A 26,296-nucleotide genomic window follows, 5' to 3' on the forward strand; every position below is an offset into this window, starting at 1 on the left:
CGACCAACATTTACATGTATACGACTCATCTCGAAACGCTCACACCCCTGAGGATTTGTGTTTTCGTTCTGCACAGCCGCTGCCCCTTGCTCTTTCCCACCCATTCGTTACATTCAACCTCTGACGTGACCGACCAAATATAGACTGAGAAACAAGACCACACACTTTGTGCATTCGGAATCGAAGGCAGGGCGTCCCTCGCCGCATTTGCTACGATTGCCATTTGCTACTTCTGCAGAAGCGGCGGCGGCGGCGACGACGACGACGTTGAATATCGCGAGAGGCTCTGAGATATGTGAGAAATACATCTATAAAATGTAATTCAGACTGCCTCGTCCCACCTTATGCTGTACCGCTTTGGCAAATGCTTTATCTGCGCCATTCGCCTTAATCGCATCTGAGAGTAATTCTTAAAAAAACGCCTGTCGCTAATTGTTCGTCATCACAGGTACTGTTTGCAATACGACCACGACGCGCAACTGATTTCCAAAATTCACCTTTCTCCTGTGAGGATGGAACTTACGACCCCTGGTTTATTACACCAGTGCTCTACCACAGAGCTAAAGAGGCGCGGCCTAGCGGTACTCTTGGGTACTTCGTCCTTACGGTCGTCTGCATCATCAGACTTTAGCTGACAACACTTCATATTACCGGCTAATATTTGCAGCTATGGCGACAAATTACTGCTTGGCTACACATCTGACACGTAACCGATGTGCTCTCCAAACAACAACACTTGCATTTCAGAACATGTCTTTCACACATGTCTACAAAATCACCTTCACCTTCAAATACAGTTTCCTTGCGACTGACAGAGACGTAGGCAAAGTTTAAAGTTGCTATTTCCATTAAATCTCGATAATCAGAAAAACGGTGATTTACACCTGCAGCGGAACAAAATTCCGTTCCGCCCAGCGTCTTGCTCGAACCCACAACCCTGGGTTTAAGTGTCTGACGCTCTACCGACTGAGCTAGCCGGCTACCTCGGTGAATACCTGCCGGGTAGCACGTCACACAGTACCCGTTTGGGTTGGGTGGTCCCATACAGAATCTCTCCATGATGCCTAATCTTTTCCTAACGTCACACTCGTCACGTACTTCACTTTTATGTCATAATCATTTCTGAGAGGTAAAGAAATTGCATGACAACATGCAGAGCTAGTGGCGTCAAAATTAACACACATACTTTATGTGACTCAAAAGCCGAACGAGTTACTTTCCGACGTTGTTTTAGATGTGCAAGTGATAGTCAAAACTCGCTGTGTCGGCACTCTGCCGACCATTTCGCTAGTTAACACCGGTCTTGTTGTGTGTGTTTCAAGCTGAAGAGCATCTCCAAGCAAAAAATGGTCAACAGCAACATTCAGACTGTTTCGTACTGCTCAATTGCTACATTAAAACGTTATGTTTCTTTTTCAGAACTGGAAAAACACAAGCGTGACAGCATTCGAACCTGTAATCTTCACATCCGAAGTCCGACGCCTTATCCATTAGGCCACACGGTCACTGACGACCAACATTTACATGTATACGACTCATCTCGAAACGCTCACACCCCTGAGGATTTGTGTTTTCGTTCTGCACAGCCGCTGCCCCTTGCTCTTTCCCACCCATTCGTTACATTCAACCTCTGACGTGACCGACCAAATATAGACTGAGAAACAAGACCACACACTTTGTGCATTCGGAATCGAAGGCAGGGCGTCCCTCGCCGCATTTGCTACGATTGCCATTTGCTACTTCTGCAGAAGCGGCGGCGACGACGACGACGACGACGACGACGTTGAATATCGCGAGAGGCTCTGAGATATGTGAGAAATACATCTATAAAATGTAATTCAGACTGCCTCGTCCCACCTTATGCTGTACCGCTTTGGCAAATGCTTTATCTGCGCCATTCGCCTTAATCGCATCTGAGAGTAATTCTTAAAAAAACGCCTGTCGCTAATTGTTCGTCATCACAGGTACTGTTTGCAATACGACCACGACGCGCAACTGATTTCCAAAATTCATCTTTCTCCTGTGAGGATGGAACTTACGACCCCTGGTTTATTACACCAGTGCTCTACCACAGAGCTAAAGAGGCGCGGCCTAGCGGTACTCTTGGGTACTTCGTCCTTACGGTCGTCTGCATCATCAGACTTTAGCTGACAACACTTCATATTACCGGCTAATATTTGCAGCTATGGCGACAAATTACTGCTTGGCTACACATCTGACACGTAACCGATGTGCTCTCCAAACAACAACACTTGCATTTCAGAACATGTCTTTCACACATGTCTACAAAATCACCTTCACCTTCAAATACAGTTTCCTTGCGACTGACAGAGACGTAGGCAAAGTTTAAAGTTGCTATTTCCATTAAATCTCGATAATCAGAAAAACGGTGATTTACACCTGCAGCGGAACAAAATTCCGTTCCGCCCAGCGTCTGGCTCGAACCCACAACCCTGGGTTTAAGTGTCTGACGCTCTACCGACTGAGCTAGCCGGCTACCTCGGTGAATACCTGCCGGGTAGCACGTCACACAGTACTCGTTTGGGTTGGGTGGTCCCATACAGAATCTCTCCATGATGCCTAATCTTTTCCTAACGTCACACTCGTCACGTACTTCACTTTTATGTCATAAGCATTTCTGAGAGGTAAAGAAATTGCATGACAACATGCAGAGCTAGTGGCGTCAAAATTAACACACATACTTTATGTGACTCAAAAGCCGAACGAGTTACTTTCCGACGTTGTTTTAGATGTGCAAGTGATAGTCAAAACTCGCTGTGTCGGCACTCTGCCGACCATTTCGCTAGTTAACACCGGTCTTGTTGTGTGTGTTTCAAGCTGAAGAGCATCTCCAAGCAAAAAATGGTCAACAGCAACATTCAGACTGTTTCGTACTGCTCAATTGCTACATTAAAACGTTATGTTTCTTTTTCAGAACTGGAAAAACACAAGCGTGACAGCATTCGAACCTGTAATCTTCACATCCGAAGTCCGACGCCTTATCCATTAGGCCACACGGTCACTGACGACCAACATTTACATGTATACGACTCATCTCGAAACGCTCACACCCCTGAGGATTTGTGTTTTCGTTCTGCACAGCCGCTGCCCCTTGCTCTTTCCCACCCATTCGTTACATTCAACCTCTGACGTGACCGACCAAATATAGACTGAGAAACAAGACCACACACTTTGTGCATTCGGAATCGAAGGCAGGGCGTCCCTCGCCGCATTTGCTACGATTGCCATTTGCTACTTCTGCAGAAGCGGCGGCGACGACGACGACGACGACGACGACGTTGAATATCGCGAGAGGCTCTGAGATATGTGAGAAATACATCTATAAAATGTAATTCAGACTGCCTCGTCCCACCTTATGCTGTACTGCTTTGGCAAATGCTTTATCTGCGCCATTCGCCTTAATCGCATCTGAGAGTAATTCTTAAAAAAACGCCTGTCGCTAATTGTTCGTCATCACAGGTACTGTTTGCAATACGACCACGACGCGCAACTGATTTCCAAAATTCATCTTTCTCCTGTGAGGATGGAACTTACGACCCCTGGTTTATTACACCAGTGCTCTACCACAGAGCTAAAGAGGCGCGGCCTAGCGGTACTCTTGGGTACTTCGTCCTTACGGTCGTCTGCATCATCAGACTTTAGCTGACAACACTTCATATTACCGGCTAATATTTGCAGCTATGGCGACAAATTACTGCTTGGCTACACATCTGACACGTAACCGATGTGCTCTTCAAACAACAACACTTGCATTTCAGAACATGTCTTTCACACATGTCTACAAAATCACCTTCACCTTCAAATACAGTTTCCTTGCGACTGACAGAGACGTAGGCAAAGTTTAAAGTTGCTATTTCCATTAAATCTCGATAATCAGAAAAACGGTGATTTACACCTGCAGCGGAACAAAATTCCGTTCCGCCCAGCGTCTGGCTCGAACCCACAACCCTGGGTTTAAGTGTCTGACGCTCTACCGACTGAGCTAGCCGGCTACCTCGGTGAATACCTGCCGGGTAGCACGTCACACAGTACTCGTTTGGGTTGGGTGGTCCCATACAGAATCTCTCCATGATGCCTAATCTTTTCCTAACGTCACACTCGTCACGTACTTCACTTTTATGTCATAATCATTTCTGAGAGGTAAAGAAATTGCATGACAACATGCAGAGCTAGTGGCGTCAAAATTAACACACATACTTTATGTGACTCAAAAGCCGAACGAGTTACTTTCCGACGTTGTTTTAGATGTGCAAGTGATAGTCAAAACTCGCTGTGTCGGCACTCTGCCGACCATTTCGCTAGTTAACACCGGTCTTGTTGTGTGTGTTTCAAGCTGAAGAGCATCTCCAAGCAAAAAATGGTCAACAGCAACATTCAGACTGTTTCGTACTGCTCAATTGCTACATTAAAACGTTATGTTTCTTTTTCAGAACTGGAAAAACACAAGCGTGACAGCATTCGAACCTGTAATCTTCACATCCGAAGTCCGACGCCTTATCCATTAGGCCACACGGTCACTGACGACCAACATTTACATGTATACGACTCATCTCGAAACGCTCACACCCCTGAGGATTTGTGTTTTCGTTCTGCACAGCCGCTGCCCCTTGCTCTTTCCCACCCATTCGTTACATTCAACCTCTGACGTGACCGACCAAATATAGACTGAGAAACAAGACCACACACTTTGTGCATTCGGAATCGAAGGCAGGGCGTCCCTCGCCGCATTTGCTACGATTGCCATTTGCTACTTCTGCAGAAGCGGCGGCGACGACGACGACGTTGAATATCGCGAGAGGCTCTGAGATATGTGAGAAATACATCTATAAAATGTAATTCAGACTGCCTCGTCCCACCTTATGCTGTACCGCTTTGGCAAATGCTTTATCTGCGCCATTCGCCTTAATCGCATTTGAGAGTAATTCTTAAAAAAACGCCTGTCGCTAATTGTTCGTCATCACAGGTACTGTTTGCAATACGGCCACGACGCGCAACTGATTTCCAAAATTCATCTTTCTCCTGTGAGGACGGAACTTACGACCCCTGGTTTATTACACCAGTGCTCTACCACAGAGCTAAAGAGGCGCGGCCTAGCGGTACTCTTGGGTACTTCGTCCTTACGGTCGTCTGCATCATCACACTTTAGCTGACAACACTTCATATTACCGGCTAATATTTGCAGCTATGGCGACAAATTACTGCTTGGCTACACATCTGACACGTAACCGATGTGCTCTCCAAACAACAACACTTGCATTTCAGAACATGTCTTTCACACATGTCTACAAAATCACCTTCACCTTCAAATACAGTTTCCTTGCGACTGACAGAGACGTAGGCAAAGTTTAAAGTTGCTATTTCCATTAAATCTCGATAATCAGAAAAACGGTGATTTACACCTGCAGCGGAACAAAATTCCGTTCCGCCCAGCGTCTGGCTCGAACCCACAACCCTGGGTTTAAGTGTCTGACGCTCTACCGACTGAGCTAGCCGGCTACCTCGGTGAATACCTGCCGGGTAGCACGTCACACAGTACTCGTTTGGGTTGGGTGGTCCCATACAGAATCTCTCCATGATGCCTAATCTTTTCCTAACGTCACACTCGTCACGTACTTCACTTTTATGTCATAAGCATTTCTGAGAGGTAAAGAAATTGCATGACAACATGCAGAGCTAGTGGCTTCAAAATTAACACACATACTTTATGTGACTCAAAAGCCGAACGAGTTACTTTCCGACGTTGTTTTAGATGTGCAAGTGATAGTCAAAACTCGCTGTGTCGGCACTTTGCCGACCATTTCGCTAGTTAACACCGGTCTTGTTGTGTGTGTTTCAAGCTGAAGAGCATCTCCAAGCAAAAAATGGTCAACAGCAACATTCAGACTGTTTCGTACTGCTCAATTGCTACATTAAAACGTTATGTTTCTTTTTCAGAACTGGAAAAACACAAGCGTGACAGCATTCGAACCTGTAATCTTCACATCCGAAGTCCGACGCCTTATCCATTAGGCCACACGGTCACTGACGACCAACATTTACATGTATACGACTCATCTCGAAACGCTCACACCCCTGAGGATTTGTGTTTTCGTTCTGCACAGCCGCTGCCCCTTGCTCTTTCCCACCCATTCGTTACATTCAACCTCTGACGTGACCGACCAAATATAGACTGAGAAACAAGACCACACACTTTGTGCATTCGGAATCGAAGGCAGGGCGTCCCTCGCCGCATTTGCTACGATTGCCATTTGCTACTTCTGCAGAAGCGGCGGCGGCGGCGACGACGACGACGTTGAATATCGCGAGAGGCTCTGAGATATGTGAGAAATACATCTATAAAATGTAATTCAGACTGCCTCGTCCCACCTTATGCTGTACTGCTTTGGCAAATGCTTTATCTGCGCCATTCGCCTTAATCGCATCTGAGAGTAATTCTTAAAAAAACGCCTGTCGCTAATTGTTCGTCATCACAGGTACTGTTTGCAATACGACCACGACGCGCAACTGATTTCCAAAATTCATCTTTCTCCTGTGAGGATGGAACTTACGACCCCTGGTTTATTACACCAGTGCTCTACCACAGAGCTAAAGAGGCGCGGCCTAGCGGTACTCTTGGGTACTTCGTCCTTACGGTCGTCTGCATCATCAGACTTTAGCTGACAACACTTCATATTACCGGCTAATATTTGCAGCTATGGCGACAAATTACTGCTTGGCTACAAATCTGACACGTAACCGATGTGCTCTCCAAACAACAACACTTGCATTTCAGAACATGTCTTTCACACATGTCTACAAAATCACCTTCACCTTCAAATACAGTTTCCTTGCGACTGACAGAGACGTAGGCAAAGTTTAAAGTTGCTATTTCCATTAAATCTCGATAATCAGAAAAACGGTGATTTACACCTGCAGCGGAACAAAATTCCGTTCCGCCCAGCGTCTGGCTCGAACCCACAACCCTGGGTTTAAGTGTCTGACGCTCTACCGACTGAGCTAGCCGGCTACCTCGGTGAATACCTGCCGGGTAGCACGTCACACAGTACTCGTTTGGGTTGGGTGGTCCCATACAGAATCTCTCCATGATGCCTAATCTTTTCCTAACGTCACACTCGTCACGTACTTCACTTTTATGTCATAATCATTTCTGAGAGGTAAAGAAATTGCATGACAACATGCAGAGCTAGTGGCGTCAAAATTAACACACATACTTTATGTGACTCAAAAGCCGAACGAGTTACTTTCCGACGTTGTTTTAGATGTGCAAGTGATAGTCAAAACTCGCTGTGTCGGCACTCTGCCGACCATTTCGCTAGTTAACACCGGTCTTGTTGTGTGTGTTTCAAGCTGAAGAGCATCTCCAAGCAAAAAATGGTCAACAGCAACATTCAGACTGTTTCGTACTGCTCAATTGCTACATTAAAACGTTATGTTTCTTTTTCAGAACTGGAAAAACACAAGCGTGACAGCATTCGAACCTGTAATCTTCACATCCGAAGTCCGACGCCTTATCCATTAGGCCACACGGTCACTGACGACCAACATTTACATGTATACGACTCATCTCGAAACGCTCACACCCCTGAGGATTTGTGTTTTCGTTCTGCACAGCCGCTGCCCCTTGCTCTTTCCCACCCATTCGTTACATTCAACCTCTGACGTGACCGACCAAATATAGACTGAGAAACAAGACCACACACTTTGTGCATTCGGAATCGAAGGCAGGGCGTCCCTCGCCGCATTTGCTACGATTGCCATTTGCTACTTCTGCAGAAGCGGCGGCGACGACGACGACGTTGAATATCGCGAGAGGCTCTGAGATATGTGAGAAATACATCTATAAAATGTAATTCAGACTGCCTCGTCCCACCTTATGCTGTACCGCTTTGGCAAATGCTTTATCTGCGCCATTCGCCTTAATCGCATTTGAGAGTAATTCTTAAAAAAACGCCTGTCGCTAATTGTTCGTCATCACAGGTACTGTTTGCAATACGGCCACGACGCGCAACTGATTTCCAAAATTCATCTTTCTCCTGTGAGGACGGAACTTACGACCCCTGGTTTATTACACCAGTGCTCTACCACAGAGCTAAAGAGGCGCGGCCTAGCGGTACTCTTGGGTACTTCGTCCTTACGGTCGTCTGCATCATCAGACTTTAGCTGACAACACTTCATATTACCGGCTAATATTTGCAGCTATGGCGACAAATTACTGCTTGGCTACACATCTGACACGTAACCGATGTGCTCTCCAAACAACAACACTTGCATTTCAGAACATGTCTTTCACACATGTCTACAAAATCACCTTCACCTTCAAATACAGTTTCCTTGCGACTGACAGAGACGTAGGCAAAGTTTAAAGTTGCTATTTCCATTAAATCTCGATAATCAGAAAAACGGTGATTTACACCTGCAGCGGAACAAAATTCCGTTCCGCCCAGCGTCTGGCTCGAACCCACAACCCTGGGTTTAAGTGTCTGACGCTCTACCGACTGAGCTAGCCGGCTACCTCGGTAAATACCTGCCGGGTAGCACGTCACACAGTACTCGTTTGGGTTGGGTGGTCCCATACAGAATCTCTCCATGATGCCTAATCTTTTCCTAACGTCACACTCGTCACGTACTTCACTTTTATGTCATAAGCATTTCTGAGAGGTAAAGAAATTGCATGACAACATGCAGAGCTAGTGGCTTCAAAATTAACACACATACTTTATGTGACTCAAAAGCCGAACGAGTTACTTTCCGACGTTGTTTTAGATGTGCAAGTGATAGTCAAAACTCGCTGTGTCGGCACTTTGCCGACCATTTCGCTAGTTAACACCGGTCTTGTTGTGTGTGTTTCAAGCTGAAGAGCATCTCCAAGCAAAAAATGGTCAACAGCAACATTCAGACTGTTTCGTACTGCTCAATTGCTACATTAAAACGTTATGTTTCTTTTTCAGAACTGGAAAAACACAAGCGTGACAGCATTCGAACCTGTAATCTTCACATCCGAAGTCCGACGCCTTATCCATTAGGCCACACGGTCACTGACGACCAACATTTACATGTATACGACTCATCTCGAAACGCTCACACCCCTGAGGATTTGTGTTTTCGTTCTGCACAGCCGCTGCCCCTTGCTCTTTCCCACCCATTCGTTACATTCAACCTCTGACGTGACCGACCAAATATAGACTGAGAAACAAGACCACACACTTTGTGCATTCGGAATCGAAGGCAGGGCGTCCCTCGCCGCATTTGCTACGATTGCCATTTGCTACTTCTGCAGAAGCGGCGGCGGCGGCGACGACGACGACGTTGAATATCGCGAGAGGCTCTGAGATATGTGAGAAATACATCTATAAAATGTAATTCAGACTGCCTCGTCCCACCTTATGCTGTACTGCTTTGGCAAATGCTTTATCTGCGCCATTCGCCTTAATCGCATCTGAGAGTAATTCTTAAAAAAACGCCTGTCGCTAATTGTTCGTCATCACAGGTACTGTTTGCAATACGACCACGACGCGCAACTGATTTCCAAAATTCATCTTTCTCCTGTGAGGATGGAACTTACGACCCCTGGTTTATTACACCAGTGCTCTACCACAGAGCTAAAGAGGCGCGGCCTAGCGGTACTCTTGGGTACTTCGTCCTTACGGTCGTCTGCATCATCAGACTTTAGCTGACAACACTTCATATTACCGGCTAATATTTGCAGCTATGGCGACAAATTACTGCTTGGCTACAAATCTGACACGTAACCGATGTGCTCTCCAAACAACAACACTTGCATTTCAGAACATGTCTTTCACACATGTCTACAAAATCACCTTCACCTTCAAATACAGTTTCCTTGCGACTGACAGAGACGTAGGCAAAGTTTAAAGTTGCTATTTCCATTAAATCTCGATAATCAGAAAAACGGTGATTTACACCTGCAGCGGAACAAAATTCCGTTCCGCCCAGCGTCTGGCTCGAACCCACAACCCTGGGTTTAAGTGTCTGACGCTCTACCGACTGAGCTAGCCGGCTACCTCGGTGAATACCTGCCGGGTAGCACGTCACACAGTACTCGTTTGGGTTGGGTGGTCCCATACAGAATCTCTCCATGATGCCTAATCTTTTCCTAACGTCACACTCGTCACGTACTTCACTTTTATGTCATAATCATTTCTGAGAGGTAAAGAAATTGCATGACAACATGCAGAGCTAGTGGCGTCAAAATTAACACACATACTTTATGTGACTCAAAAGCCGAACGAGTTACTTTCCGACGTTGTTTTAGATGTGCAAGTGATAGTCAAAACTCGCTGTGTCGGCACTCTGCCGACCATTTCGCTAGTTAACACCGGTCTTGTTGTGTGTGTTTCAAGCTGAAGAGCATCTCCAAGCAAAAAATGGTCAACAGCAACATTCAGACTGTTTCGTACTGCTCAATTGCTACATTAAAACGTTATGTTTCTTTTTCAGAACTGGAAAAACACAAGCGTGACAGCATTCGAACCTGTAATCTTCACATCCGAAGTCCGACGCCTTATCCATTAGGCCACACGGTCACTGACGACCAACATTTACATGTATGCGACTCATCTCGAAACGCTCACACCCCTGAGGATTTGTGTTTTCGTTCTGCACAGCCGCTGCCCCTTGCTCTTTCCCACCCATTCGTTACATTCAACCTCTGACGTGACCGACCAAATATAGACTGAGAAACAAGACCACACACTTTGTGCATTCGGAATCGAAGGCAGGGCGTCCCTCGCCGCATTTGCTACGATTGCCATTTGCTACTTCTGCAGAAGCGGCGGCGACGACGACGACGACGACGACGTTGAATATCGCGAGAGGCTCTGAGATATGTGAGAAATACATCTATAAAATGTAATTCAGACTGCCTCGTCCCACCTTATGCTGTACTGCTTTGGCAAATGCTTTATCTGCGCCATTCGCCTTAATCGCATCTGAGAGTAATTCTTAAAAAAACGCCTGTCGCTAATTGTTCGTCATCACAGGTACTGTTTGCAATACGACCACGACGCGCAACTGATTTCCAAAATTCACCTTTCTCCTGTGAGGATGGAACTTACGACCCCTGGTTTATTACACCAGTGCTCTACCACAGAGCTAAAGAGGCGCGGCCTAGCGGTACTCTTGGGTACTTCGTCCTTACGGTCGTCTGCATCATCAGACTTTAGCTGACAACACTTCATATTACCGGCTAATATTTGCAGCTATGGCGACAAATTACTGCTTGGCTACACATCTGACACGTAACCGATGTGCTCTCCAAACAACAACACTTGCATTTCAGAACATGTCTTTCACACATGTCTACAAAATCACCTTCACCTTCAAATACAGTTTCCTTGCGACTGACAGAGACGTAGGCAAAGTTTAAAGTTGCTATTTCCATTAAATCTCGATAATCAGAAAAACGGTGATTTACACCTGCAGCGGAACAAAATTCCGTTCCGCCCAGCGTCTGGCTCGAACCCACAACCCTGGGTTTAAGTGTCTGACGCTCTACCGACTGAGCTAGCCGGCTACCTCGGTGAATACCTGCCGGGTAGCACGTCACACAGTACTCGTTTGGGTTGGGTGGTCCCATACAGAATCTCTCCATGATGCCTAATCTTTTCCTAACGTCACACTCGTCACGTACTTCACTTTTATGTCATAATCATTTCTGAGAGGTAAAGAAATTGCATGACAACATGCAGAGCTAGTGGCGTCAAAATTAACACACATACTTTATGTGACTCAAAAGCCGAACGAGTTACTTTCCGACGTTGTTTTAGATGTGCAAGTGATAGTCAAAACTCGCTGTGTCGGCACTCTGCCGACCATTTCGCTAGTTAACACCGGTCTTGTTGTGTGTGTTTCAAGCTGAAGAGCATCTCCAAGCAAAAAATGGTCAACAGCAACATTCAGACTGTTTCGTACTGCTCAATTGCTACATTAAAACGTTATGTTTCTTTTTCAGAACTGGAAAAACACAAGCGTGACAGCATTCGAACCTGTAATCTTCACATCCGAAGTCCGACGCCTTATCCATTAGGCCACACGGTCACTGACGACCAACATTTACATGTATACGACTCATCTCGAAACGCTCACACCCCTGAGGATTTGTGTTTTCGTTCTGCACAGCCGCTGCCCCTTGCTCTTTCCCACCCATTCGTTACATTCAACCTCTGACGTGACCGACCAAATATAGACTGAGAAACAAGACCACACACTTTGTGCATTCGGAATCGAAGGCAGGGCGTCCCTCGCCGCATTTGCTACGATTGCCATTTGCTACTTCTGCAGAAGCGGCGGCGACGACGACGACGACGACGACGTTGAATATCGCGAGAGGCTCTGAGATATGTGAGAAATACATCTATAAAATGTAATTCAGACTGCCTCGTCCCACCTTATGCTGTACCGCTTTGGCAAATGCTTTATCTGCGCCATTCGCCTTAATCGCATCTGAGAGTAATTCTTAAAAAAACGCCTGTCGCTAATTGTTCGTCATCACAGGTACTGTTTGCAATACGACCACGACGCGCAACTGATTTCCAAAATTCATCTTTCTCCTGTGAGGATGGAACTTACGACCCCTGGTTTATTACACCAGTGCTCTACCACAGAGCTAAAGAGGCGCGGCCTAGCGGTACTCTTGGGTACTTCGTCCTTACGGTCGTCTGCATCATCAGACTTTAGCTGACAACACTTCATATTACCGGCTAATATTTGCAGCTATGGCGACAAATTACTGCTTGGCTACACATCTGACACGTAACCGATGTGCTCTCCAAACAACAACACTTGCATTTCAGAACATGTCTTTCACACATGTCTACAAAATCACCTTCACCTTCAAATACAGTTTCCTTGCGACTGACAGAGACGTAGGCAAAGTTTAAAGTTGCTATTTCCATTAAATCTCGATAATCAGAAAAACGGTGATTTACACCTGCTGCGGAACAAAATTCCGTTCCGCCCAGCGTCTGGCTCGAACCCACAACCCTGGGTTTAAGTGTCTGACGCTCTACCGACTGAGCTAGCCGGCTACCTCGGTGAATACCTGCCGGGTAGCACGTCACACAGTACTCGTTTGGGTTGGGTGGTCCCATACAGAATCTCTCCATGATGCCTAATCTTTTCCTAACGTCACACTCGTCACGTACTTCACTTTTATGTCATAATCATTTCTGAGAGGTAAAGAAATTGCATGACAACATGCAGAGCTAGTGGCGTCAAAATTAACACACATACTTTATGTGACTCAAAAGCCGAACGAGTTACTTTCCGACGTTGTTTTAGATGTGCAAGTGATAGTCAAAACTCGCTGTGTCGGCACTCTGCCGACCATTTCGCTAGTTAACACCGGTCTTGTTGTGTGTGTTTCAAGCTGAAGAGCATCTCCAAGCAAAAAATGGTCAACAGCAACATTCAGACTGTTTCGTACTGCTCAATTGCTACATTAAAACGTTATGTTTCTTTTTCAGAACTGGAAAAACACAAGCGTGACAGCATTCGAACCTGTAATCTTCACATCCGAAGTCCGACGCCTTATCCATTAGGCCACACGGTCACTGACGACCAACATTTACATGTATACGACTCATCTCGAAACGCTCACACCCCTGAGGATTTGTGTTTTCGTTCTGCACAGCCGCTGCCCCTTGCTCTTTCCCACCCATTCGTTACATTCAACCTCTGACGTGACCGACCAAATATAGACTGAGAAACAAGACCACACACTTTGTGCATTCGGAATCGAAGGCAGGGCGCCCCTCGCCGCATTTGCTACGATTGCCATTTGCTACTTCTGCAGAAGCGGCGGCGACGACGACGACGACGACGACGACGTTGAATATCGCGAGAGGCTCTGAGATATGTGAGAAATACATCTATAAAATGTAATTCAGACTGCCTCGTCCCACCTTATGCTGTACTGCTTTGGCAAATGCTTTATCTGCGCCATTCGCCTTAATCGCATCTGAGAGTAATTCTTAAAAAAACGCCTGTCGCTAATTGTTCGTCATCACAGGTACTGTTTGCAATACGACCACGACGCGCAACTGATTTCCAAAATTCATCTTTCTCCTGTGAGGATGGAACTTACGACCCCTGGTTTATTACACCAGTGCTGTACCACAGAGCTAAAGAGGCGCGGCCTAGCGGTACTCTTACGTACTTCGTCCTTACGGTCGTCTGCATCATCAGACTTTAGCTGACAACACTTCATATTACCGGCTAATATTTGCAGCTATGGCGACAAATTACTGCTTGGCTACACATCTGACACGTAACCGATGTGCTCTTCAAACAACAACACTTGCATTTCAGAACATGTCTTTCACACATGTCTACAAAATCACCTTCACCTTCAAATACAGTTTCCTTGCGACTGACAGAGACGTAGGCAAAGTTTAAAGTTGCTATTTCCATTAAATCTCGATAATCAGAAAAACGGTGATTTACACCTGCAGCGGAACAAAATTCCGTTCCGCCCAGCGTCTGGCTCGAACCCACAACCCTGGGTTTAAGTGTCTGACGCTCTACCGACTGAGCTAGCCGGCTACCTCGCTGAATACCTGCCGGGTAGCACGTCACACAGTACTCGTTTGGGTTGGGTGGTCCCATACAGAATCTCTCCATGATGCCTAATCTTTTCCTAACGTCACACTCGTCACGTACTTCACTTTTATGTCATAATCATTTCTGAGAGGTAAAGAAATTGCATGACAACATGCAGAGCTAGTGGCGTCAAAATTAACACACATACTTTATGTGACTCAAAAGCCGAACGAGTTACTTTCCGACGTTGTTTTAGATGTGCAAGTGATAGTCAAAACTCGCTGTGTCGGCACTCTGCCGACCATTTCGCTAGTTAACACCGGTCTTGTTGTGTGTGTTTCAAGCTGAAGAGCATCTCCAAGCAAAAAATGGTCAACAGCAACATTCAGACTGTTTCGTACTGCTCAATTGCTACATTAAAACGTTATGTTTCTTTTTCAGAACTGGAAAAACACAAGCGTGACAGCATTCGAACCTGTAATCTTCACATCCGAAGTCCGACGCCTTATCCATTAGGCCACACGGTCACTGACGACCAACATTTACATGTATACGACTCATCTCGAAACGCTCACACCCCTGAGGATTTGTGTTTTCGTTCTGCACAGCCGCTGCCCCTTGCTCTTTCCCACCCATTCGTTACATTCAACCTCTGACGTGACCGACCAAATATAGACTGAGAAACAAGACCACACACTTTGTGCATTCGGAATCGAAGGCAGGGCGTCCCTCGCCGCATTTGCTACGATTGCCATTTGCTACTTCTGCAGAAGCGGCGGCGACGACGACGACGACGACGACGTTGAATATCGCGAGAGGCTCTGAGATATGTGAGAAATACATCTATAAAATGTAATTCAGACTGCCTCGTCCCACCTTATGCTGTACCGCTTTGGCAAATGCTTTATCTGCGCCATTCGCCTTAATCGCATCTGAGAGTAATTCTTAAAAAAACGCCTGTCGCTAATTGTTCGTCATCACAGGTACTGTTTGCAATACGACCACGACGCGCAACTGATTTCCAAAATTCATCTTTCTCCTGTGAGGATGGAACTTACGACCCCTGGTTTATTACACCAGTGCTCTACCACAGAGCTAAAGAGGCGCGGCCTAGCGGTACTCTTGGGTACTTCGTCCTTACGGTCGTCTGCATCATCAGACTTTAGCTGACAACACTTCATATTACCGGCTAATATTTGCAGCTATGGCGACAAATTACTGCTTGGCTACACATCTGACACGTAACCGATGTGCTCTCCAAACAACAACACTTGCATTTCAGAACATGTCTTTCACACATGTCTACAAAATCACCTTCACCTTCAAATACAGTTTCCTTGCGACTGACAGAGACGTAGGCAAAGTTTAAAGTTGCTATTTCCATTAAATCTCGATAATCAGAAAAACGGTGATTTACACCTGCTGCGGAACAAAATTCCGTTCCGCCCAGCGTCTGGCTCGAACCCACAACCCTGGGTTTAAGTGTCTGACGCTCTACCGACTGAGCTAGCCGGCTACCTCGGTGAATACCTGCCGGGTAGCACGTCACACAGTACTCGTTTGGGTTGGGTGGTCCCATACAGAATCTCTCCATGATGCCTAATCTTTTCCTAACGTCACACTCGTCACGTACTTCACTTTTATGTCATAATCATTTCTGAGAGGTAAAGAAATTGCATGACAACATGCAGAGCTAGTGGCGTCAAAATTAACACACATACTTTATGTGACTCAAAAGCCGAACGAGTTACTTTCCGACGTTGTTTTAGATGTGCAAGTGATAGTCAAAACTCGCTGTGTCGGCACTCTGCCGACCATTTCGCTAGTTAACACCGGTCTTGTTGTGTGTGTTTCAAGCTGAAGAGCATCTCCAAGCAAAAAATGGTCAACAGCAACATTCAGACTGTTTCGTACTGCTCAATTGCTACATTAAAACGTTATGTTTCTTTTTCAGAACTGGAAAAACACAAGCGTGACAGCATTCGAACCTGTAATCTTCACATCCGAAGTCCGACGCCTTATCCATTAGGCCACACGGTCACTGACGACCAACATTTACATGTATACGACTCATCTCGAAACGCTCACACCCCTGAGGATTTGTGTTTTCGTTCTGCACAGCCGCTGCCCCTTGCTCTTTCCCACCCATTCGTTACATTCAACCTCTGACGTGACCGACCAAATATAGACTGAGAAACAAGACCACACACTTTGTGCATTCGGAATCGAAGGCAGGGCGCCCCTCGCCGCATTTGCTACGATTGCCATTTGCTACTTCTGCAGAAGCGGCGGCGACGACGACGACGACGACGACGACGACGTTGAATATCGCGAGAGGCTCTGAGATATGTGAGAAATACATCTATAAAATGTAATTCAGACTGCCTCGTCCCACCTTATGCTGTACTGCTTTGGCAAATGCTTTATCTGCGCCATTCGCCTTAATCGCATCTGAGAGTAATTCTTAAAAAAACGCCTGTCGCTAATTGTTCGTCATCACAGGTACTGTTTGCAATACGACCACGACGCGCAACTGATTTCCAAAATTCATCTTTCTCCTGTGAGGATGGAACTTACGACCCCTGGTTTATTACACCAGTGCTCTACCACAGAGCTAAAGAGGCGCGGCCTAGCGGTACTCTTGGGTACTTCGTCCTTACGGTCGTCTGCATCATCAGACTTTAGCTGACAACACTTCATATTACCGGCTAATATTTGCAGCTATGGCGACAAATTACTGCTTGGCTACACATCTGACACGTAACCGATGTGCTCTTCAAACAACAACACTTGCATTTCAGAACATGTCTTTCACACATGTCTACAAAATCACCTTCACCTTCAAATACAGTTTCCTTGCGACTGACAGAGACGTAGGCAAAGTTTAAAGTTGCTATTTCCATTAAATCTCGATAATCAGAAAAACGGTGATTTACACCTGCAGCGGAACAAAATTCCGTTCCGCCCAGCGTCTGGCTCGAACCCACAACCCTGGGTTTAAGTGTCTGACGCTCTACCGACTGAGCTAGCCGGCTACCTCGCTGAATACCTGCCGGGTAGCACGTCACACAGTACTCGTTTGGGTTGGGTGGTCCCATACAGAATCTCTCCATGATGCCTAATCTTTTCCTAACGTCACACTCGTCACGTACTTCACTTTTATGTCATAATCATTTCTGAGAGGTAAAGAAATTGCATGACAACATGCAGAGCTAGTGGCGTCAAAATTAACACACATACTTTATGTGACTCAAAAGCCGAACGAGTTACTTTCCGACGTTGTTTTAGATGTGCAAGTGATAGTCAAAACTCGCTGTGTCGGCACTCTGCCGACCATTTCGCTAGTTAACACCGGTCTTGTTGTGTGTGTTTCAAGCTGAAGAGCATCTCCAAGCAAAAAATGGTCAACAGCAACATTCAGACTGTTTCGTACTGCTCAATTGCTACATTAAAACGTTATGTTTCTTTTTCAGAACTGGAAAAACACAAGCGTGACAGCATTCGAACCTGTAATCTTCACATCCGAAGTCCGACGCCTTATCCATTAGGCCACACGGTCACTGACGACCAACATTTACATGTATACGACTCATCTCGAAACGCTCACACCCCTGAGGATTTGTGTTTTCGTTCTGCACAGCCGCTGCCCCTTGCTCTTTCCCACCCATTCGTTACATTCAACCTCTGACGTGACCGACCAAATATAGACTGAGAAACAAGACCACACACTTTGTGCATTCGGAATCGAAGGCAGGGCGTCCCTCGCCGCATTTGCTACGATTGCCATTTGCTACTTCTGCAGAAGCGGCGGCGACGACGACGACGTTGAATATCGCGAGAGGCTCTGAGATATGTGAGAAATACATCTATAAAATGTAATTCAGACTGCCTCGTCCCACCTTATGCTGTACCGCTTTGGCAAATGCTTTATCTGCGCCATTCGCCTTAATCGCATCTGAGAGTAATTCTTAAAAAAACGCCTGTCGCTAATTGTTCGTCATCACAGGTACTGTTTGCAATACGGCCACGACGCGCAACTGATTTCCAAAATTCATCTTTCTCCTGTGAGGACGGAACTTACGACCCCTGGTTTATTACACCAGTGCTCTACCACAGAGCTAAAGAGGCGCGGCCTAGCGGTACTCTTGGGTACTTCGTCCTTACGGTCGTCTGCATCATCAGACTTTAGCTGACAACACTTCATATTACCGGCTAATATTTGCAGCTATGGCGACAAATTACTGCTTGGCTACACATCTGACACGTAACCGATGTGCTCTCCAAACAACAACACTTGCATTTCAGAACATGTCTTTCACACATGTCTACAAAATCACCTTCACCTTCAAATACAGTTTCCTTGCGACTGACAGAGACGTAGGCAAAGTTTAAAGTTGCTATTTCCATTAAATCTCGATAATCAGAAAAACGGTGATTTACACCTGCAGCGGAACAAAATTCCGTTCCGCCCAGCGTCTGGCTCGAACCCACAACCCTGGGTTTAAGTGTCTGACGCTCTACCGACTGAGCTAGCCGGCTACCTCGGTGAATACCTGCCGGGTAGCACGTCACACAGTACTCGTTTGGGTTGGGTGGTCCCATACAGAATCTCTCCATGATGCCTAATCTTTTCCTAACGTCACACTCGTCACGTACTTCACTTTTATGTCATAAGCATTTCTGAGAGGTAAAGAAATTGCATGACAACATGCAGAGCTAGTGGCTTCAAAATTAACACACATACTTTATGTGACTCAAAAGCCGAACGAGTTACTTTCCGACGTTGTTTTAGATGTGCAAGTGATAGTCAAAACTCGCTGTGTCGGCACTTTGCCGACCATTTCGCTAGTTAACACCGGTCTTGTTGTGTGTGTTTCAAGCTGAAGAGCATCTCCAAGCAAAAAATGGTCAACAGCAACATTCAGACTGTTTCGTACTGCTCAATTGCTACATTAAAACGTTATGTTTCTTTTTCAGAACTGGAAAAACACAAGCGTGACAGCATTCGAACCTGTAATCTTCACATCCGAAGTCCGACGCCTTATCCATTAGGCCACACGGTCACTGACGACCAACATTTACATGTATACGACTCATCTCGAAACGCTCACACCCCTGAGGATTTGTGTTTTCGTTCTGCACAGCCGCTGCCCCTTGCTCTTTCCCACCCATTCGTTACATTCAACCTCTGACGTGACCGACCAAATATAGACTGAGAAACAAGACCACACACTTTGTGCATTCGGAATCGAAGGCAGGGCGTCCCTCGCCGCATTTGCTACGATTGCCATTTGCTACTTCTGCAGAAGCGGCGGCGGCGGCGACGACGACGACGACGACGTTGAATATCGCGAGAGGCTCTGAGATATGTGAGAAATACATCTATAAAATGTAATTCAGACTGCCTCGTCCCACCTTATGCTGTACTGCTTTGGCAAATGCTTTATCTGCGCCATTCGCCTTAATCGCATCTGAGAGTAATTCTTAAAAAAACGCCTGTCGCTAATTGTTCGTCATCACAGGTACTGTTTGCAATACGACCACGACGCGCAACTGATTTCCAAAATTCATCTTTCTCCTGTGAGGATGGAACTTACGACCCCTGGTTTATTACACCAGTGCTCTACCACAGAGCTAAAGAGGCGCGGCCTAGCGGTACTCTTGGGTACTTCGTCCTTACGGTCGTCTGCATCATCAGACTTTAGCTGACAACACTTCATATTACCGGCTAATATTTGCAGCTATGGCGACAAATTACTGCTTGGCTACAAATCTGACACGTAACCGATGTGCTCTCCAAACAACAACACTTGCATTTCAGAACATGTCTTTCACACATGTCTACAAAATCACCTTCACCTTCAAATACAGTTTCCTTGCGACTGACAGAGACGTAGGCAAAGTTTAAAGTTGCTATTTCCATTAAATCTCGATAATCAGAAAAACGGTGATTTACACCTGCAGCGGAACAAAATTCCGTTCCGCCCAGCGTCTGGCTCGAACCCACAACCCTGGGTTTAAGTGTCTGACGCTCTACCGACTGAGCTAGCCGGCTACCTCGGTGAATACCTGCCGGGTAGCACGTCACACAGTACTCGTTTGGGTTGGGTGGTCCCATACAGAATCTCTCCATGATGCCTAATCTTTTCCTAACGTCACACTCGTCACGTACTTCACTTTTATGTCATAATCATTTCTGAGAGGTAAAGAAATTGCATGACAACATGCAGAGCTAGTGGCGTCAAAATTAACACACATACTTTATGTGACTCAAAAGCCGAACGAGTTACTTTCCGACGTTGTTTTAGATGTGCAAGTGATAGTCAAAACTCGCTGTGTCGGCACTCTGCCGACCATTTCGCTAGTTAACACCGGTCTTGTTGTGTGTGTTTCAAGCTGAAGAGCATCTCCAAGCAAAAAATGGTCAACAGCAACATTCAGACTGTTTCGTACTGCTCAATTGCTACATTAAAACGTTATGTTTCTTTTTCAGAACTGGAAAAACACAAGCGTGACAGCATTCGAACCTGTAATCTTCACATCCGAAGTCCGACGCCTTATCCATTAGGCCACACGGTCACTGACGACCAACATTTACATGTATACGACTCATCTCGAAACGCTCACACCCCTGAGGATTTGTGTTTTCGTTCTGCACAGCCGCTGCCCCTTGCTCTTTCCCACCCATTCGTTACATTCAACCTCTGACGTGACCGACCAAATATAGACTGAGAAACAAGACCACACACTTTGTGCATTCGGAATCGAAGGCAGGGCGTCCCTCGCCGCATTTGCTACGATTGCCATTTGCTACTTCTGCAGAAGCGGCGGCGACGACGACGACGTTGAATATCGCGAGAGGCTCTGAGATATGTGAGAAATACATCTATAAAATGTAATTCAGACTGCCTCGTCCCACCTTATGCTGTACCGCTTTGGCAAATGCTTTATCTGCGCCATTCGCCTTAATCGCATTTGAGAGTAATTCTTAAAAAAACGCCTGTCGCTAATTGTTCGTCATCACAGGTACTGTTTGCAATACGGCCACGACGCGCAACTGATTTCCAAAATTCATCTTTCTCCTGTGAGGACGGAACTTACGACCCCTGGTTTATTACACCAGTGCTCTACCACAGAGCTAAAGAGGCGCGGCCTAGCGGTACTCTTGGGTACTTCGTCCTTACGGTCGTCTGCATCATCAGACTTTAGCTGACAACACTTCATATTACCGGCTAATATTTGCAGCTATGGCGACAAATTACTGCTTGGCTACACATCTGACACGTAACCGATGTGCTCTCCAAACAACAACACTTGCATTTCAGAACATGTCTTTCACACATGTCTACAAAATCACCTTCACCTTCAAATACAGTTTCCTTGCGACTGACAGAGACGTAGGCAAAGTTTAAAGTTGCTATTTCCATTAAATCTCGATAATCAGAAAAACGGTGATTTACACCTGCAGCGGAACAAAATTCCGTTCCGCCCAGCGTCTGGCTCGAACCCACAACCCTGGGTTTAAGTGTCTGACGCTCTACCGACTGAGCTAGCCGGCTACCTCGGTAAATACCTGCCGGGTAGCACGTCACACAGTACTCGTTTGGGTTGGGTGGTCCCATACAGAATCTCTCCATGATGCCTAATCTTTTCCTAACGTCACACTCGTCACGTACTTCACTTTTATGTCATAAGCATTTCTGAGAGGTAAAGAAATTGCATGACAACATGCAGAGCTAGTGGCTTCAAAATTAACACACATACTTTATGTGACTCAAAAGCCGAACGAGTTACTTTCCGACGTTGTTTTAGATGTGCAAGTGATAGTCAAAACTCGCTGTGTCGGCACTTTGCCGACCATTTCGCTAGTTAACACCGGTCTTGTTGTGTGTGTTTCAAGCTGAAGAGCATCTCCAAGCAAAAAATGGTCAACAGCAACATTCAGACTGTTTCGTACTGCTCAATTGCTACATTAAAACGTTATGTTTCTTTTTCAGAACTGGAAAAACACAAGCGTGACAGCATTCGAACCTGTAATCTTCACATCCGAAGTCCGACGCCTTATCCATTAGGCCACACGGTCACTGACGACCAACATTTACATGTATACGACTCATCTCGAAACGCTCACACCCCTGAGGATTTGTGTTTTCGTTCTGCACAGCCGCTGCCCCTTGCTCTTTCCCACCCATTCGTTACATTCAACCTCTGACGTGACCGACCAAATATAGACTGAGAAACAAGACCACACACTTTGTGCATTCGGAATCGAAGGCAGGGCGTCCCTCGCCGCATTTGCTACGATTGCCATTTGCTACTTCTGCAGAAGCGGCGGCGGCGGCGACGACGACGACGTTGAATATCGCGAGAGGCTCTGAGATATGTGAGAAATACATCTATAAAATGTAATTCAGACTGCCTCGTCCCACCTTATGCTGTACTGCTTTGGCAAATGCTTTATCTGCGCCATTCGCCTTAATCGCATCTGAGAGTAATTCTTAAAAAAACGCCTGTCGCTAATTGTTCGTCATCACAGGTACTGTTTGCAATACGACCACGACGCGCAACTGATTTCCAAAATTCATCTTTCTCCTGTGAGGATGGAACTTACGACCCCTGGTTTATTACACCAGTGCTCTACCACAGAGCTAAAGAGGCGCGGCCTAGCGGTACTCTTGGGTACTTCGTCCTTACGGTCGTCTGCATCATCAGACTTTAGCTGACAACACTTCATATTACCGGCTAATATTTGCAGCTATGGCGACAAATTACTGCTTGGCTACAAATCTGACACGTAACCGATGTGCTCTCCAAACAACAACACTTGCATTTCAGAACATGTCTTTCACACATGTCTACAAAATCACCTTCACCTTCAAATACAGTTTCCTTGCGACTGACAGAGACGTAGGCAAAGTTTAAAGTTGCTATTTCCATTAAATCTCGATAATCAGAAAAACGGTGATTTACACCTGCAGCGGAACAAAATTCCGTTCCGCCCAGCGTCTGGCTCGAACCCACAACCCTGGGTTTAAGTGTCTGACGCTCTACCGACTGAGCTAGCCGGCTACCTCGGTGAATACCTGCCGGGTAGCACGTCACACAGTACTCGTTTGGGTTGGGTGGTCCCATACAGAATCTCTCCATGATGCCTAATCTTTTCCTAACGTCACACTCGTCACGTACTTCACTTTTATGTCATAATCATTTCTGAGAGGTAAAGAAATTGCATGACAACATGCAGAGCTAGTGGCGTCAAAATTAACACACATACTTTATGTGACTCAAAAGCCGAACGAGTTACTTTCCGACGTTGTTTTAGATGTGCAAGTGATAGTCAAAACTCGCTGTGTCGGCACTCTGCCGACCATTTCGCTAGTTAACACCGGTCTTGTTGTGTGTGTTTCAAGCTGAAGAGCATCTCCAAGCAAAAAATGGTCAACAGCAACATTCAGACTGTTTCGTACTGCTCAATTGCTACATTAAAACGTTATGTTTCTTTTTCAGAACTGGAAAAACACAAGCGTGACAGCATTCGAACCTGTAATCTTCACATCCGAAGTCCGACGCCTTATCCATTAGGCCACACGGTCACTGACGACCAACATTTACATGTATGCGACTCATCTCGAAACGCTCACACCCCTGAGGATTTGTGTTTTCGTTCTGCACAGCCGCTGCCCCTTGCTCTTTCCCACCCATTCGTTACATTCAACCTCTGACGTGACCGACCAAATATAGACTGAGAAACAAGACCACACACTTTGTGCATTCGGAATCGAAGGCAGGGCGTCCCTCGCCGCATTTGCTACGATTGCCATTTGCTACTTCTGCAGAAGCGGCGGCGACGACGACGACGACGACGACGTTGAATATCGCGAGAGGCTCTGAGATATGTGAGAAATACATCTATAAAATGTAATTCAGACTGCCTCGTCCCACCTTATGCTGTACTGCTTTGGCAAATGCTTTATCTGCGCCATTCGCCTTAATCGCATCTGAGAGTAATTCTTAAAAAAACGCCTGTCGCTAATTGTTCGTCATCACAGGTACTGTTTGCAATACGACCACGACGCGCAACTGATTTCCAAAATTCACCTTTCTCCTGTGAGGATGGAACTTACGACCCCTGGTTTATTACACCAGTGCTCTACCACAGAGCTAAAGAGGCGCGGCCTAGCGGTACTCTTGGGTACTTCGTCCTTACGGTCGTCTGCATCATCAGACTTTAGCTGACAACACTTCATATTACCGGCTAATATTTGCAGCTATGGCGACAAATTACTGCTTGGCTACACATCTGACACGTAACCGATGTGCTCTCCAAACAACAACACTTGCATTTCAGAACATGTCTTTCACACATGTCTACAAAATCACCTTCACCTTCAAATACAGTTTCCTTGCGACTGACAGAGACGTAGGCAAAGTTTAAAGTTGCTATTTCCATTAAATCTCGATAATCAGAAAAACGGTGATTTACACCTGCAGCGGAACAAAATTCCGTTCCGCCCAGCGTCTGGCTCGAACCCACAACCCTGGGTTTAAGTGTCTGACGCTCTACCGACTGAGCTAGCCGGCTACCTCGGTGAATACCTGCCGGGTAGCACGTCACACAGTACTCGTTTGGGTTGGGTGGTCCCATACAGAATCTCTCCATGATGCCTAATCTTTTCCTAACGTCACACTCGTCACGTACTTCACTTTTATGTCATAAGCATTTCTGAGAGGTAAAGAAATTGCATGACAACATGCAGAGCTAGTGGCGTCAAAATTAACACACATACTTTATGTGACTCAAAAGCCGAACGAGTTACTTTCCGACGTTGTTTTAGATGTGCAAGTGATAGTCAAAACTCGCTGTGTCGGCACTCTGCCGACCATTTCGCTAGTTAACACCGGTCTTGTTGTGTGTGTTTCAAGCTGAAGAGCATCTCCAAGCAAAAAATGGTCAACAGCAACATTCAGACTGTTTCGTACTGCTCAATTGCTACATTAAAACGTTATGTTTCTTTTTCAGAACTGGAAAAACACAAGCGTGACAGCATTCGAACCTGTAATCTTCACATCCGAAGTCCGACGCCTTATCCGTTAGGCCACACGGTCACTGACGACCAACATTTACATGTATACGACTCATCTCGAAACGCTCACACCCCTGAGGATTTGTGTTTTCGTTCTGCACAGCCGCTGCCCCTTGCTCTTTCCCACCCATTCGTTACATTCAACCTCTGACGTGACCGACCAAATATAGACTGAGAAACAAGACCACACACTTTGTGCATTCGGAATCGAAGGCAGGGCGTCCCTCGCCGCATTTGCTACGATTGCCATTTGCTACTTCTGCAGAAGCGGCGGCGACGACGACGACGACGACGTTGAATATCGCGAGAGGCTCTGAGATATGTGAGAAATACATCTATAAAATGTAATTCAGACTGCCTCGTCCCACCTTATGCTGTACTGCTTTGGCAAATGCTTTATCTGCGCCATTCGCCTTAATCGCATCTGAGAGTAATTCTTAAAAAAACGCCTGTCGCTAATTGTTCGTCATCACAGGTACTGTTTGCAATACGACCACGACGCGCAACTGATTTCCAAAATTCATCTTTCTCCTGTGAGGATGGAACTTACGACCCCTGGTTTATTACACCAGTGCTCTACCACAGAGCTAAAGAGGCGCGGCCTAGCGGTACTCTTGGGTACTTCGTCCTTA

This window comes from Schistocerca gregaria, chromosome 3 (genome assembly GCF_023897955.1).
Source record: "Schistocerca gregaria isolate iqSchGreg1 chromosome 3, iqSchGreg1.2, whole genome shotgun sequence".
Classification (NCBI taxonomy): domain Eukaryota; kingdom Metazoa; phylum Arthropoda; class Insecta; order Orthoptera; family Acrididae; genus Schistocerca; species Schistocerca gregaria.